This window comes from Pinus tabuliformis, chromosome 9 (genome assembly GCF_031772625.1).
Source record: "Pinus tabuliformis cultivar Carrire ecotype Pingquan chromosome 9, CPIR1, whole genome shotgun sequence".
Classification (NCBI taxonomy): Eukaryota; Viridiplantae; Streptophyta; class Pinopsida; order Pinales; family Pinaceae; genus Pinus; species Pinus tabuliformis.
In genome coordinates, this window is record NC_142307.1 from 2,009,738,992 (window position 1) to 2,009,757,767 (window position 18,776).

Genomic DNA, 18,776 nt, shown 5'->3' on the forward strand with positions numbered 1-18,776 from the left:
CCATAACCAGCAAGTTCACTAGCAAAGCATTCCAGCAATCTTTATTTCAGAAGAGTTCTCAAAATTTATAGCGCAGGTCCAGAATGATATTCACCAACCAACAACAATACATATCTTGAGGAGGTATTTATAAAAAGAGTTACAAAATATCTCATAGAGAAAATATCAAGCATTAACTTCATCCATCTACTTCTTTAAAGGCAGTAAATGACATTGAAAACAGAGCGCAGTGAATGCAGGAGTAACTTGCGTTGTGCTGGCTGCCTTAGGTGGTCTGACATATTTGACTTTTTGACTCAACCAGTCGGCTCGTAGTTGTCTCTTTATCCTGCATTCCTGCGTTGCTGTCCTGGCCCTTCCATCTATACTTGATTCCCCTTTAATGCGTTTTGGCGTGAGCTCCTTCCTTGCTGTTGTCATATTTATGATATGTGGCACGCGGATTAAATTTGATTAGATGGAGACAATCGAAAAAGAATTAGCGCCAACACTACCTTGGTGGTAAAACCTCCAACATGCCCTGCCACCATTGATATGTTGGCAACTGGTGTCTTTGTAGTTTTATTAATGTTTCATCAGCTTCAGTATACCTGTAGTAATTGGGTTGGACTTCAAAAAGATGTGTTATCTCATGCTCGATAAAGACCATATTTTCCAATTTTGTCATATAAGCTCTATCCAGAGGGAGGTACTGTGTCTTCTGAAATGCTTGATGATGCTGTAATTTGATTGGTAACATAGGTATTTACCCTGTGAGCATATTGTTCATGTGTCAATAGTCTCCGATTGCTGGTCAATAAGCTGGGTAACCCTTTGCTCTGCAAGACTGCAAACTTTTCTGTAAAGGCATTTATTTCTGTCTGCATCTCTTGGCACTTTCTTTCCAGATTTTGTACAAAATTCCTCATGGTCAGCACCTTTTTCACTATCAAAATTGTACCTGTTCTGTCCTGAATATCTAGAGCTGCTAGCTGCTCTCCGGTATGAGTATTCAAAAAGTGAATTAGTCTATTGGTTTGTTTGGGCTTGTTTGCTAATAATTCTCTGGCCTTTTGAATCTCAACTTGAGCTATTTCTATCAATTCAATTTGGTCATGGATAGTCTGTATTGATGTCCATTGATCAGTGATGGACTGGCCAATTTTAGTCCACAAAATTGTTTTGATTTCTGCCAGAGTTTTATGAAGAGTAAGGTCTTTCTCCAAGGATTTTACCTTGTTTTCCAAGGCCTTTACTTCTCTAGTTTTTTCTGCTACAGTTATCTTGGATTTATCATAATTCACCTCTAGTTTGGCCAGTTTTTCTTTGGCTTCCTTTAGCTCTGCCATTTGGAGTTCTAAAGCCTTTATTTCCTTTATCATATCTTCCATGCTCAAGCTGGTATCTGGTACTACTGTTGTTGCTGTTGTAGTTGTTGTTGTAATTGTTGCTGGAGCTGAGGTACCTGCTGTTGATTCTGGGATAGTGGGAGGGACTGCTGTTGTAGTTGTTGGAGGAGTTGTTGTGACGATTGGAGCCGTTTGAGATGGCTGAGAGGCCAACTCTCCCTGTTTTCCTTGTAGTGCTTCCTCCAATGCCTTCTCTGTTTCTGCCAGTCTTTCATTCATCCTCATCAGCAAACTCACCATGTCCTCCTCTTCTTTCTGTTGTGCAACTTCTGTGGTTTGAGGGTGCATTGTAATTAGCAGCTTGAGCTACTTCCTGAGGGTTGCAATATCTTCTTCTTTCTTTTTTATTAAGGCCTATATGCCCTTAGGATCCTTGGGATCATGTCCCAGGTCAATAATAATTTCCTCCAAGGCTTTGATACTGTTATCCTTGGCTAATGAGGAGGCCTTCTCCAACTCTAATTGGGCAGAGGTGTTGTGCAATGAATTCTGCAATTTGTGAGCTAATAATGCCTTGTCTGCCAAGGTGGAGTACACCATTTCTCCGGTTTGTTTATGTAATTCAATTTGGTCCATTGGGTGGATGTCTTTAGAGAGAACTTCCAGATTGGTCCTGATATAATCAGCAGCTGACTGTGGCTGCTGCATTGTGGGCCTAAAGTGACTAAGAGTCATTTTCCCTTCTTGAATATCATAGGCTGCCATTAGCCTTTATTGATTTGTGGGGGCTGTTCTCAGCAACTGATTATAAAGTTCGATCCTTATTGGGTCATTTCAAGCCTTTATTTTAGTGAAGGATTTCTTGATATCCGAGCCTTGCTTGCTCTGTTGTTTGCTCGGTGGCCTGGTGGATGTGACTTCTTCACCATGCTGCCCCACTAGCTCTTTCTGATATGAGCTAGTTGATGTTTCCAAAATTGGAGGAATCTGATGTTCAGTTGTTCCCTCATCCCTTAGGTTGTATGCTATATCTTCTGCCAATTCTTCTTCAGAGTAAGGATTCAACCTTTGCCTCTTTTCCCCTTGCTGTTCTGCCGATCCACTTGTAGGTGTGTCTTCCTGCCTATCCCTTTTCTTGGCCCTTTCCTCATTGAGAGGAGTTTGTAACACAGGGATTTCAGGTACTGTTGTTTTTGTTGAAGGACCTTGCCCTTGGCTTTATTCCTTTGATGCATCTTGCGAGTCTGCCATTATATCTTGGTTTGAATGCAGCACTTCCTTGCCTTTGGATGTCCCTGCAGGTGGAATACTCTCTTGGGCAGGCTGTTGAGAAGTTGTGGCAGATGATGTCCCCGCTCTAATGTGTTGAGGCAATATGAAAGGGACCTATCCAAAAGATTCCAGGTCAAGTGTTTTTTCAAGCCCTTTCATTGCTTTCTCTAATTTCTCTTCTTCAATAATCTCTTCAACTAATGTGCCTTCTACCCATTCTTGTTGATTAGCATATTGTTCAATTTCAAGGATTTTTTGGTGCACATATCTTGTAAGCTTGTTTTTGACTCTTCTAAAACTTATGAAATGTTCAGGGTCATATGGTGACCAATGAAAACTTTGTTTTAGCATAAGTTGATCCCTTAAAACCTTATCTGCTTCTTCCCAGGCTTCTTCCCTTTTATTGAAAATAAAAGGGCCCAATTGATGTCTTATCTTGAGCTGTGCCTTTTTCCTAGCACCATAGAAATGAGTCAAATCTGAACTACTAAATTGCCGGAAGTATTCCAGGGCAAAGAGTCTCATAGGGACATACTTTGGCAGCTTGTAAGGGGATAATTCACAGCCATAAATCCGGATCACTGTGTGATTTTGGTAAAAATACCAGTCACCGATACTGTATTCCTTGGAGAGATGTAGAATTTTCTGCATTTCAGTAGAGAGCCTGGCAGGAGGAGTTGTCATCAATAAAGAAGTGGCTGGATATATGAACAGGTCAATGAACTCACAATATGTATAAGGGGAGTTGTGGACCTCATGGAATACTGAGGTCCAGAAAATTACAGACCTCCTTTCACCTTTGAGGTCCAATCTTCTAAGAGGAATTTGGAAACTATCAGGTTGATATTACAGCAACAAATGATATATGTAGGATGTGTATTTGAACACTCCTTCTCTGTCCAAGTTCATGAATTGCTCATGGATTTTATTTGCTATGAAGGTGGCATAATCATACTTGATAGCAGGGGGTTGTCCTGGAGTGAATATGGACATCAATACTAAAACAGTTTCATCAACAAACTCACTGGTTTTGAATCCTAAAATGTAGGATATCATGTCTACAATGAGTTGCCCTGCCTCATTAAACCAAGAATGGAGATAAGGAGGACGCTGCTGGGGCTGGCAATTTGGTTTCATGAATAACTGAGCAATTCTGATTATCTTTGAACTGGGCAGTTTGGCACCTTGGTCAAGCAAGAATTTCATGGTGAGAGGAGCCAGAGGCTGAGTTGGCTTAAAGTTCAGCATCTCATTTATGGATTGAGCAGTAATATAGAAGAGGACAGTCCCAGATGGAGCCATAACTGCTCTTTGTGTGGGTTCATAATTTGCACAGCATAAATGGATGAAATCAGGGAGCACATTCACTGAAGGGAGGTAATGGATAGGCATGTTGAACTCCCAAATTCCCAAGACATCAGTGTTGCTTCTGTAGCTATTTCTAATTTCACAAAAGGCTTGAAGGTGAGGCTTGTAACCCATGATATCCTTAATTTGGAAATCCCTGTCAGCAAGGGGTATCCATTCCAATTCCTTATGTGGTGCATTCAAGAGGGCAACATTCAAGGCCACTGGATCGTCCATGCTTCAACTGTCTGTGTTTATAATTGGAATTTGGGTCTGTGTAGCAGCAGAAAACAGAGTACTGGCTCTGGGGTTTTTTCTTAGGAAATTTGCAAACTGAATTTTATTTAGAAATTGCCTCACTGGGTAAAATTCATAGAAAAGACAAAGTTTGCAGACTTTAGTTTGAGAAGCTAGATAAAACAGTGGAAATGGTGCTCTTTTTGCAGGTGATTTGACAAATTTCACTCAATATTTGGGCTTTTTTGGAGATTTTGCAGGCGGAAATGGGCTTGAATTTTAGTTTAATGGGAAATTTACAGAGGAGAACAGAATTCGCAGGTTTTCTTTGAAAAAAGGGGTAAAATAGTGATTTATAATGCAGAGGTTTGTAGGCAACAACGCACTTTAAGTTGAATTCTAGTTCTTCGGGCACTTTTTACAGAAAACTTTGGAAAAACAAGGTTTTTAAGCAAATTACGGGTAAATACCTGTTCTATGGGTGCCTGGTGCGAAATGTGGGTAGAAGACTGAGCTGAGGGGCCGAGCTGTGGATTGAATTCCTCTGGGTGGCGGACTGTGCAGAGAAAATGTTGTTTTGGACGTCGAAAGCCATGCAAAGCTCGCGCAAGATGAACAAAGAGAAATGGACAAAAACGTCGTTAAAACGACTTTTTAACAAAAATTTTGATTTTGGCGAGTTATTGGCGCGCGTTGGTCGGCTGACATCAGCATGACGTCACTTTTGTAGGGTAGCGGGGGTGCGGAAGGTGACTTGGCACTGACGTGGCGAACACGGCAAACGAAACAGTGGCGGGGTGGCAGCTGACGTGGGTAGCGACATGGGCGGTGGGAAGTGAGGGTGGTTTACGGTTTCATCGCACCGCCTTATGTACAATGGTGGTTTCTGGTAGAATGGACGCGATACAATAGGGTAGCGACACACGTCCCGCGGTATGGCAGGAAAACCGCTTTTTATCGGGAGCTATTCTTCGTACATCGGAGCGGCTCCGATATGGACGAGAGCCATCCGATCTGGGGGATCAGATCTGACGGTTGACGGAGGGGTAAGTTGGCGGAGGTTTATAACACAGGACCCGCGCATTATTTTAATGTTTTTTAATGTTTGCGGGGTATAAACCTTGGTTAACAGGGGTTTATGGGCGCGGTTGTTTGTTTAACCAAGTGTTAAATAAACTCCAATGGTTTTGAACGCGGAGGGCTATTATAAGGTTTCTGCCAAACCTTTTAATTCCCGAAAACTTTGATATATGGCTATACTTGCCAGGGGTCGGGATATTATAGAATTTTGGGTTTTTTTATGTATTTTTACATAGTATGGGAGGGGAAAACTTTAAATAGGAGCTATATAATAGAGTTAGAGTTAGGATGTTAATATGGTTTTATGAAGGGAGAATGCTAAGTTTATAAGGTAAAACTTAGGTTCTTAGAAAAATGAAAGTGAAATGGAAGGGTCTTTTTACACAAGAAATGTGGCTTGTTTTGATTAAGTGAACCCAGAGTTCCACTCAGTATTTCTCATAAAATGAAATGAGTTAGGACCACTGAGTAGATCTCAATGTCCTTGAAGGGATGTTAGTAAGGGTTCTTGGGGAAATGGGAGGGGAAATTAGTCATGCTCCAACTATTTAGCAGCCACTTTTCCATGGTAGCTGTAATATCCCTGAGATAAATCATACTCAAAAAGACAAAACTGATCTCAAACTTGCTTCTGCAACATCCAACTGCCTACCCAGCCTAATACACCTAACATTTTTTCTTCCTTTTGATTGGGTGCATTTGAACTAGCAACCCCTCTCTCTTATTTTCTTTTAGCTGCCCTCCTATCTAAGTCTGCCCTTATTTCTTCCAGGGGCTCAGATTCAGTTGTTGAGCTCCCCTTGCTTCTCTACCTACCTATTGATCTGCCAAGCTTGAACTGTTGGAACATACCTTATTCTCTAATGCTAAAACAAGAAATTTAAACATGGACTGGCCAAGATTGAGGTGTTTGGCCATCCATCAAGTGTGACAGAGGTCACTGATTGCATGATTTGAACTTGTTTGCAAAAATAGGACAGTAGTGGCATTTTGACTAGCCACTTTCCTGGTCTTTCTTTGGAGTTCATTTTCTTTGTTTCCTTGACCAATTCATTCTTTTTTCCCTTTGATTTTTCTTTTAGGGTATACCCTCTTTACATTTTTTAAATGTTTTTTTTTTTTTTGAAAATATGGAACCTTTGCAGGATGGAAAGGATGATCATATGTGGCATTTCCACAGTCAATCATGAAATATGACACCTATTGGTATAGGAACCTAATAGAATACATGGCAGCCACTCATGCAAGAAAGGAAGTAGTTTGGTTGCAGATATTATGTTCAAGTATGGGGTTAATACAGGGAGCTATAAGGATAGACTGTGACAGCCAAAGTGTAATTTTCTTAGCAAAGAACCCTGCATATCATTCAAAGACAAAGAACATTGATGTTTAGTATCACTTTGTGAGGGATATGATAGAAGAAAAAAAGGTGTTGCTGGTAAAGGCGGACACTTTGAAGAATAATGCAGATGCATTGACAAAATCTGTGAGCTCTGAGAAGTTCTCTTGGTGTAGAGAAACAATGGGTGTTGCAGGGCTGATCAATGACTAAGATCTCCTATGCCCTCCTGTGGAAAGAAAACGACAAATGGGAGAATGTTGGGTTGTGTTGTATTCTTTCCATGACTAGCCCACGTAGTTAACTGAGGGGTTAGAAGGGGGGCGAAGCCTCCCCTTTGTTGCGCTGATTGCTTAGCAGGGGGGTTCACAGGGGGTTTGAGGGGTGCAGGTAACCCCACTCTATGGGGTCCGAGGTAGCGCCTCGGAAAATTTTGGTTTTGGACCCTATGTTTGGTTGGGAAAACCTACCTATGGTTTTGTGCATGATTTTTGCACATGGTTTTGGATGCGATGGTTTTTGGTCCATGGTTTTGGACGCGATGGTTTTTGGTCCATGGTATTGGATGCTTCAGCATGTATAAATATGTATTGTCACATTCAAAGGAACACAATGAAAAATCAAGCTGGTAGTCCTAGTTTTTGGATCCGGGGGAAATATTTGTGTATATGTGTTTTATGTGTTCTGCTCTCGCCTTGTTTATTTTCTGTGTTTAAGAATTCATATGCAGGTAATTTCTGTACGGGGTTAAAACCTACAGGCACTTCTCCTTTGCCTCCATGATTTACCGATGCATGGTCATCTGGCTCTTTATTCTCAGGCTTGATTATCTTCTCATACTTTGCAAATAGCTTGTCAACTTTCTTTTCCATGGTGAAGAAGATCTTGCGATAGTTTTTCTCTTCCTCGATTCGAGCTTTCTCGTTTTCCATGTTTCAGCTTCGTGGTGCATGCCCTGCTTCGGGATCAAAGGATTTAATTTTTCGTTTACCTCTTTGGAGCTTGTTCTTGGTTAGCATTCAATAGTATAACTCGCATCAAGAAGACCTACTCTAATACCAAACTTGATCCAGATCTTTTAACTTCAAGGATGCATTCAGAATTTCATATAAAAGAGCATACATAACCATGTAACTTAAACACATGAAAAGGAGCAAAAATCATAAGAAAACATAATATCAAAGACACAATGATTTTATTACAGAGTTCAACCAATGCGGGCGACGTCTATGGGCCACACGCAAAAGTGGGGAGACCTTCTTTTATTAAGTGCCATCAAAGAAATCAGTTACAAGCAACTTTACAAAAATGACCCATATACCTCCAATCGAGATGATCACCAGAGCTTAGATGGAGAAATGGAATGCACAAATGGATTCCTGGCTTGAAAACATGAAAAATTGACTATAAACTTGTCCAATTCTGACACTGACACCTCTGGCCCTCTAAGGGAATATTTTCAGCATCTCCAAGATACCCTCTCTTAGGGTTCCACACCTTTGGACTACTCTTGGTTCCTTCGTCTGCCCTATGCCTGTCTTCCCTTAGGAAAATGAGTTGAGTTTATATGTAAAAAGGTAGGCAAAAAATTCAACGGATGGGTTGTTGCCCCATTGGACTGTGGTACTATGTTAAGACGCATCGGATTGGGTGGTTGGGGTTGAACCCAATGGAACTCTTTTTATGGTGTGAAATATATGATTTTTTCACAGTGGTTTTATCTTGACCGTGGCAGTTACATAATATATCATCAACGGTTGTGATTTGTGTTAAATATATATTTGTTGGTTCCACCGAGCTTGGGTGGGTCTGTCGAGGGTGGCCTGGCCACCCAGCACACACCTTTGTTTTAAATATATATGCGATATATTTCTGTGTCGTTGGTCTTGACCATCGGGTGGTGGTGAGGGTGGTAGCCTGCCCCACAAAAATATATATTTTTTTTTGTTTTTTGTTTTCAAACCATGTAGTTAAAATTCATCTGTAGGAAAATAAGGGTTATTAGATAAATTAAAGAGGCAACATTTTCACCTATTCCAACAGTCGGATTTTGTGTGCTAAGGTTCTGCCAATTTGTTACCTCATTAAGACTCCAACTTGTCCAAGTTTGACTATAAATTCGACCAACTATAACTTGAGCATACGAACTCGGATTTGAGTGTCATTCACACCATTGGAATTAGGCCAATGAGCACTATGATCTAGTTCTTATTTCACTTCCATCTAAATACTTTGATTTTTGAGATATTTTCAAGGCCACTTCTTTTTCTATATTCCCCTAGATCAAGGAGAGACTGGTCACCACGAAGCAGCCCTTTGCAATTGCAACAAAGAAATAACCTTGAGTAAGAACAAATAGAATAAAGGAAAAGTGAAGCAAAATGAAGATGATCACACAGGTACATAACAAAAACAAAAATAAATAAATTATATTCTCCTTGATCTTACATGTCAAATTGTTGTTGACATGTTAAAAGGGAAACGCCAAAAGAAATAAGTGAAATTTTCAATATAAAAAACGGTTTTACACTTAAAGAGGAGGAGGAGGTTAGGCATGAAAATCGATGGGCCTTCGAATGATTCTAGGGAACTCGTGAAGAAAAAAAATATTGGCTTTATTGTTAAACTTGGCACATTGGCTACTATTGAAAAGAAGTGTGGTTGAATAGAATTCAGAGTATTAATGGGCACATACAATATCAGCTTCTACTAATATGGACAGAGAATTCAATGTGTTATATGTCGAATGTGGACATTGATGAATTCCTGCAGCCAAAGCATATCTTTCAACTAATGCATATGTACGAATTTGTGGCATAAGACTTAGAGAAATGGATCAAATGACTGAGTGGAACATTGCCTAAATATAGAATGTTGCATGTGACAAAACAATTTTTCATTTGAGAAACTTTGCATAACATTGTTACTTTCATAATCCATAGTTGCAATATTTTGTTGAGGCACTTCGTTGAAAGCAATTCTAGAGATATAATGAGGATGGGTGTGCAGAACGTGTTAGATTGATTGATGGCATGGGTCATGAGTGGTAAAGCGTTATAAAGCTAAAGATTCTTGGGCGTGTCAAATGTATATAAATATGTTGGCATTATGATACAGATTTGGCACTATGACACAGGTGTTGTCCTTGATGGCAACTCACACAGATGACAAATCACAGTTTAGGCTCACGGAATGAAGAAAGAGAGGTATACACAGGTTCCCCATTGACCAAGCTATGTGTACACACGGGTTCGCAGACCAAAAGTTGCGTGTAGCGTACACACGCACTTTCACGGAAGGAAAGGCACGTACATGTTGGAAAACTTAGTTTTGGTCAGTGGTATTTGGTCCACGGTATTTTGATCCATGGAATTGGTCCAAGGTATCTTGTCCGAAGTGTTGACCCCAGGTATTTGGTCCAAGGTATTGATTCTAAGCAGTTTTGGACCATGGTATTGAGTAAGGCCTCAGACTATAAAAGGAGGAGAAGATCATTAGGCAAAGGCACTCATGAATTGAACATCTAATGAAAAGCAAGATCTAGAATACAGGTTATTGGGTTATGGTGCAAATCTAGATCTAAATCAAGGATGAACCTGAGCACTTGATGAAGGATAAGTTCTATTGATGGGTCAAGATCTTGAGGCTTGAAGAGAAGTATCTTTATGTGGTTTTGATTTCTTATCTGAATAACTGGCGCATGTTGTAATCTGTAAATATGATGATCTAGGTTTAACTGATGTTTGGAATTGTTGTAAAGTTTAAGTCATCATTTACAAATCTGTACGCAGGTTCACTTTAGCAAAGGTGCATATACACGCTGGTTCTGCATATCAAAACAGCGTTTACGTAGGTTCACCTTGAGAAAACAGCGTATGTACACAGGTTCGACACATTGAAGTAGCGTATACCTAATCAAATATGCTTTAGCTACTTCTATTTGTTGTTGCAGTGTTCTGGGTTCTAGCATGGGTTCTGGTTACTGTTTCTGTATTCTAGTTACAAAATTCTGGGAAGTGACTGATTGATTCAATTTTGGTTGGTGAAAAGGAGATTGATTGATGCAGATATATTTGATGTTTCGTTGATGTTATTGATGGATCCAGACTGAAAATTTATGAAACGTGGTCCCTAGAAGAAAAGAGAAGGTGGTAGCCTTCTGTAAGCCAGCACCTACGTACTAGTAAACATATTAGCTAGTACAAGAGCTAGGGGGTTGTAGCTCCCTTCCAGGAGAAGCTGGAGAACAAGAGAAGGTTATAGCCTTCTGCAGGTAGAATTCTGTGTACTGATATAAGATTGCACCAGTACAAAAATTGTAAAAAGAAGTTTCTTATTAAAAGAAGATAGAGACGATTACAGCAGGCAGTTTTCACCCACATTGGGTTTGCACCTTATATCTTGTGTTCATGTGTGTGTGATTGTCTGTTCTGTTTTACTGCACCTGGTTACTTTTTATATGGTTCTGATGCACTGAGTAAAGATCAACATATGATAAATTAACTGAATCATAAGTTTGCAGGATATACACTAGTTGCCTTAAATACAGTTGCGTATACACGCAAGTTCCATTAACTGAAGTAGCGTATATGATTCTGATTGTGGAAATGAAATATTATTAACTTGCTAATACTGATTCACCCCCCCCCCCAGTATTATTTCCAACAATTGGCATCAGAGCAGGTCCTTCAAAAGAAGCTTGATCTCTTGAAGGAAGATCTATCATCATGAGTAACTACGAAAGAGAGGGATCCATTAGACCACCAATCTTTGATGGAAGCAACTTTGTTTATTGGAAGGTAAGGACTACAGCCTATCTTCAATCTCTTGGAACAGATGTCTGGGAAATCATGGAAGGAGGATATACTTTTCCATCAGCAATTCCTACAGATACAGCAGGTAAGAAGCTATATGAAACCAATGCCAAGGTAGCCAATACATTATTAGGGAGCCTGTCAAAATCAGTATTTGTCAAAGTTATGTAGCTCAAAACTTCCAAAGAAATATCGAACAAGGTCATTCTAATCTATGAAGGAAATAATCAGGTAAAACGTGCAAAACTGCAATCTCTCATAATTCAATATGAAACTCTCAAAATGCACAATGATGAAAGTATCGCTAGTTACTTCTTACGTATAGATGAAATTGTTAATTGCATGAAGAACTTGGGTGAAGAGATAAAAGAAGTTACTTTAGTTGAAAATGGTTTAAGATCCTTGTCTACTAAGTTTGAATCAAAAGTATCTGCCATAGAAGAAAAGCAGGATCTTTAGACTATTACTATGACACAGTTTCACAAAATCTTAACTGCTTTTGAAATGAGAAAAGGATGTCCATCAGATATGAGAGAAGTCACATTCAAAGCTTCAGGAAGAAAAGAATTCCATGAATCAGGACATATTTCAGAAGGAGAAGCAGAAGCAAACTTTGTCAAGAACCTTCAACGAGGTTCTGAGAGATTCAGAGGTAAACTACCTTTCAAATGTTTTGCTTGTGGAAGAGTCAGTCATTATGCTGCCAAATGTCCTCATAAAGATAAGCTTGATAAAGGTAAGGAATCAACAAAATGGAATAGAAAACAAAGTGTAAGTAAGAAGAGCTACTATACTCATGAAGATAGTGATGGTTTATCAAATAGTGATAAAGATGAAAATAGTAATGACTATAGACTTCTAATGGCTTTTGAAGATGATGATTTCTTGGATGCTTTAGATGAAGATGACCTTTATGAAGAAATCTCTAAACTCAAAGTCTGTTTAGAAGAAAAGAATATGATTATAGATACTCTGACATTCCAACTTGCTAAAAGAGAAAAACACAATGAAAAACTGGAATGTGAAATGGTGGGTCTAAGAAAGGATATTGAGAAAACAAAAGCTCTCAATCTTAGATTTGCTAAAGGATCAGAAACATTAAATGAAATTATCAAAGCGCAGCGTTCTCCTCTGATAAAGACAAGTCTTGGATATACTAAAGAAGCATCTCAATCATTGAAGCCATCAACCTCCACTAAAAGCTATCTCAATGCTGCAAAGAGCAGTGAACAGTTTGACAGTCGTCAGCAAAGGTGAAAAGAAGATCACTAGGTAAATCAGGCTTAATTTACTTCAAGAATGAACAGAAGCTACAAACCTCAGGTAAATCATACTCAATCTACTTCAAGAATGAATATCAATAGAAACTACAATCACCAGGTCAACTGATTCGATAATCGCAGGAAATTTTTTAATGGCCAATGTTTCCATGTCATAAATTTGGACAAAAAGCTACTCAATGTGTTGCTTACAAGACAATCATGACTAGAGAAGCACGAAATCAAAGGAATGTGACAGGGATCATGAAATGGACTTACACTAACTTTTCTCTTCTTGAAAATGAAATAGAATGCTCTATCTGTAACAACTTTGGTCATGAAGAATCTGAATGCAGGAGTAAATTTCGGCAAACATCTCAAAATGAGCAAACTTCATTAAGTCCCAAAATATGGAAAAAGAAATAGTCGCAACCAGAAAAATGTGGTATAGCCTTGTATGCAGAAGGACAAGAAAATCGATGGTATATCGACAATGGATGCTCAAAACACATGACAAGTGACAAAGAAAAACTTTAGTCATATAATGCCTTAGAAAAGGAAAAGAAGGTCTCATTTGGAAATGACACTCCTGCTGTCATAAAAGGTAAAGGCTTTGTTCTCTTAAAAGAAAAGGTTAAAGCTAGGAATGTTATGTATGTTGATGGTCTTAAGCATAACCTATTAAGTGTCAGTCAAATGTGTGATCAAGGAAACGAAGTAGTATTTCGATCAAATGGATGTGTTGTTCGTGAGCTTGATACAGGAGAAACAATGATCAAAGGTGTAAGAACTCCAAACAACTTATAAATACTCAAGGGAGGACAACAACAGTGCTATGTAGGCAAAAATGATGAACACTTACTATGGCATAGAAGACTGGGGCATCTAAGCTTCCCTCAGAAAAGCATGCAGATACTAGGTTGTTCATGATCTTCCGGATATCAGCATTCTAGAAAATACAATATGCAAATCACGTCAATTTGGTAAGAAAACCAAAGCACATTTCCCTGAAAAGGAAGGTTCAGCTAGTAAGCCTCTTGAACTTGTTCATACTGATTTATGTGGACCATCAAGGAAAAAGTCACCTCGTGCAGAAGAATACTTTATATTGTTCATTGACTTTTTTTCCAGAATGTGTTGGATAGGACTTTTAAAGCATAAATATGAAGCATTTGAAAAGTTCAAAGCCTTCAAAGCTTTGGTTGAAAATGAATTAGATCACAAAATCAAATGCCTCCAATCTGATCAAGGAGGGGAATTTACCTCAGATTAATTCTTCGACTTTTGTGAATAACATGGAATAAAAAGAGAATTCTCCACCATAAGGACTCCTCAGCAAAATGGAGTGGTAGAAAGGATGAACAGAACTATTCAACAAATGGCTCATGCCATGCTAGGTAAGTCTCGAACTCCTGCAACCTTCTGGGGTGAAGCTACATTTGTTATCGTCACTATCCTCAACAAAGCAAACATTCGAGTAAACAACACTCAAACTCCACATGAACTTTGGTATGGTAAGACTCCTACTGTAAAATACTTCAAAGTTTTTGGAAGAAAATGTTACATCAAAAGCACTAATGAAAAACTTGGCAAGTTTGAACCTAGAGCAGATGAAGGCATTCTCCTTGGTTACTCTTCCCAAAGTAAAGGTTATAAGTGTTATAATAAAAGACTTGGAAAAATTATTGAAAGTATTGATGTTGTGATTGATGAAGTAGGCAAAAATCCAAAGCAGGTAAAAACCGAAGAGTGTGAAGAAGATGAGGATTATCCTTCCACATCAAATCAGACTAATTCTGAAGAAGAAGAAACCAATGAAGCACCAGAAGAACAGATAATGGTAGAAGAAAAGACTCCATCCAGGTATGTTCAGAAAAATCATCCAGAGACTCAAATTTTGGGACAGAAAGAGGCAGGTGTGTAGACAAGAAGAACTATTACAGAAGCTTCAAGCTATCTAGCATTGCTTTCCTCCATCGAACCTAAAAATGTAAATGAAGCATGCAAAGATGAATGTTGGGTCAAGGCCATGAATTAAGAACTTGAGAAAATTGAAAAGAATAATACTTGATAATTAGTTCCTAGACCTCATGATAAGAATATCATAGGAACCAAATGGATATTTAAAAACAAGCTGAATGAAAATGGTGAAGTTATCATAAACAAGGCCAGACTTGTTTGTAAAGGATATGCTCAATAAGAAGGTATAGATTTTGAAGAAACTTTTGCACTTGTTGCTAGACTTGAAGCCATAAGAATGTTCCTTGCTCTTTCTAGCTTTCAGAAATTCAAAGTATACCAAATGGATGTAAAATCTGCCTTTCTTAATGGAGACTTAGAAGAAGAAGTATATATTGAGCAACCAGACGGATCCATCCTTGGAAATGATCCAAAACTTGTATGTTGACTCAGAATGGCTCTCTATGGTCTAAAACAAGCTCCAAGGGCTTGGTATTACCGTCTTGACAAATACCCCCATCAACAAGGTTTTTCAAAAGGATCAGTTGATAGGAATCTATATACAAAGATTGTTAATGATAAATTGCTAATACTTGTAGTGTATGTTGATGATATCATTTTTGGTAGCAATGAAGAAGCCAAGAGTCAAAACTTTGCTTTGGTAATGCAGCAAGAATTTTAAATGTTCGTACTTGGTGAGCTCACATATTTTATCGGCCTACAAGTTCAACAAAATAAATATGGTATTTTTCTATCACAAACCAAGTATCTCAAGCAGATCTTGAAAAAATATGGCATGGAAGATTCTAAACTAGTATGTACCCCCATGATAACAGGATGCAGTCTCAGCTCAAATGATGAATCAGCAGTAGTACATCAACCAACCTACAGATCCATGATTGGCAGTTTGCTTTATCTAACAGGTACCCGACCAGACATCATGCATGCAGTGGGAATAGTTGGAAGATTCCAAGCAAATCCAAAGGAATCACACCTTCAAGCAGTCAAAAGGATCTTCAAATATCTTCAAGGAACTAAGAATTTTGGTTTATGGTATCCCAGGGATATAGATCTTACACTTCATGCATATACAGATGCAGATTGGGCAGGAAGAGTGGATGACAGAAAAAGAACTAGTGGTGGTGCATTCTATATGGGTTCTAGATTAGTGTCTTGGTTAAGCAAGAAACAAAGTTCAATTGCATTATCTACAGCTAAAGCAGAATATGTGGCTGCTGCATCTTGCTACACAAAACTCCTTTGGATGATGCAAACATTGCAAGACATTTAGATCACATGTACTCCACCCATCTCCATTCTATGTGATAATACAAGTGTAATCAGTATTTCAAAGAATCCAGTCATGCATTCCAAGACCAAGCACATACCCATCAAATATCATTTTCTACGTGAACAAGTGCTTGAACAAAAGGTCAAATTGGAGTATGTTCCCTCCCAAGAACAGGTTGTTGATATATTCACTAAACCACCTGATCTGAAAATGGAATGTACTTGATAAAGGGTGCAAGGTATACATTTCCAATAATGTAAATGAGTGCACAAATACTCCAAGTTTAAATCTGCAAATATGCGAACTTCTTATTTCTAATACAGAGATAGACTGTAGGGGCATTTACTGGATATTTCACCTCTAAAGAGAGGATGAGATCCAGAAGCTACCTAGCCCTCTACAGACTCTGCCTAAAGAAATAAGAAGTAAACACTCAGATTCAATTAAAAATAGACCTTTCTTGAATTTGACGTTATGCAAAATTTTAGCTTGATAGAGGTGTATGTATTTTCTTTTGTTTATGTGTTTTGACTTGATTTGTTTAAGGTGATATTAAACATATATATCAGACATATAAGGCAGCTAATAAACATCACACATAAAATCAAATTTAATAAGGATTTCACCCCAATCTCATGGGCTACGTCTCCTGTGAGCTCTAGTCAACTAGACTTGGCTCTTTGGGATTATGGCTTGAATTCTTTTACAAGTTCCACACTCAACTCCAAAAGGTTATTGAATGAACCTATGGGTTTAGAAAAACCATATACATCCCTGACATGGCTGTCCTCTTTGTGCAGGAAAATCTAGGCTCCCTTGGACTTGATTCCTTCAGTAGGTGCACTAAGCTTCCCTGAGCTTCTTAATGGCACAAACTCCTTTAGAATGCTTCAAATATCTCTGAAACCTATACTACTATCTCCAGCACATATTTGACATAAACAAATGACTGTTCATTTGCTCAAAATGAGCACTGTATCCCCAATCTAGGCCTTCTCCCATGGTTGGCCCTGGGCTGCCTGAAACTTCTCTTCAGCATATCGGCCTTTATAAGTCTCCAAACGCTTCTGAAAACACCTCCATTAGATTCACAAGGTTCCCTATAGCAGAAATAGGCTTTTGTTTCACCTTAAATAGATGAACCTAGCCCAGCACAGCTCAATCACTGAAATGGCCCTAGTGACTCCTGAAACTTCCATGAAGCAAAAACACTTGCAAATCACCTTTGTTGGCTGTGAAACCTGTGCCAATGGCTTTAGAAGGTCAAAGATACCCAAAATAAAATAAAAAAATTCTTCCAAAAAGGACTTCCCTAGCCAAAGTTATGGCCATTTACTCCCAATTGCTAGTTGGTCCTAGAAAGACTCCAGCTAGCTTTAGTTAGAGTCCAGTTAGGCCCGCTAATTATGGCGGGACCGCCAAAATTTGGCGCTCTGCCAAATTTTCCGCCAGCTAAACTGCGCTCTAACTGCAGTTTAATTGAATGCCATGTGAATAGTTTATGGCTTGGCGGTTCTGCATGGGATTGCATGCCAACACATTTTCTTGACCTGCACTTAACTACATGTTAACCCTGCACTTTGTGGTAATGTGACCACATATTATATAACCAACACATTTTGTTGACCGCCAGTGAGGTTTGGGCCACGGTCTTCGGGCCTGGTCCTATGTATAGGGGGCTAGCCCCCTTCGGGCCCTGCCCAAACCATAATTTAAAACTTAAATAAGCTTTATGTCATAAGCTTTTCAAAGCTCCAAAGCGCTGGTATATTGGTAAGGCATGGCACTATTATAACGGAGGTCGCGGGTTCAATACACAGAACTGCCAAAAAATTTAAACATGCGCCCAACATACTTGCTGACGTCATCCAGACCACGTGGCAGCCTCCTATTCGCTGCCTAAAAGGAATATTCTTTGAAATATTTTGGGAATATTCTTAAGAATATTCCAAGGAATATTCTTTTTTAACTTTTTTGAAACAAATTCAAAAATTAAGGGTTATTGGGCAATTTTGTTTTTGGCATAACTTCTGCATACGGAGACCATTTTTCGAACCATTTGTGGCACCAGAATCAGGAGGAAGAGCTCTATCTGGTCATTCAGGTTCAAACCAGTTCTGAGAACTTTAATTTTTGAGCATTTTACGATACTTGGTTCTGAGCTCCTGATCACACCTCCCAAATGAGAAGGCTTTTGGTCCCCAAAAGCTTACTAAAAACATTGAACTGAATTGTACAGCATTTGAGAGAACACAAACATCCTCTTCTGTTCAGCCAAATGAGCATATTGATGCCAAAATGTCCTACCTTACCAACTATCGTCATGGCGAATTTTGCTTCATAAGCCAAGTACTTGTCGAATCCCGCCAAGCTTGCTCGCTAGTCAAATCTGAAAATTGTAGAAACTAGCAATGAAATTTGTTGATGTATGAGTTGAATTCTCTCACTGAACATGTGGGCTTGCCAACTGTCACTATGCCCATAAATCGCGACCTCTTTCTCCAAAAAGAAATCTGAATGTGACTTAGGCCAATACCCACAACAAACTTCAAAAAATAAAGTACCTATAGAAGAATACTTGCACTGGTTGTAGCATGCTGAAAGTAATGCAAATGCCCATCCCAAAATCTTGGGATTCATGCTGCAAAACTTCTTCAAAATGAGGTACAATGGTTCCGTTCACGAACAATAAAAGTAAGCAAATCATAATGAACCAAGTAGAGACCCATGTTGACATTTGAGCCCTCTTTGCTTTCATGCTTTACCAGCTCATGGAATCGAGCACTGCTTTGCACCAATTTCTTCCCTGCACCAAATGACACCAAGGTACTTGTACAACAAGATAATCAT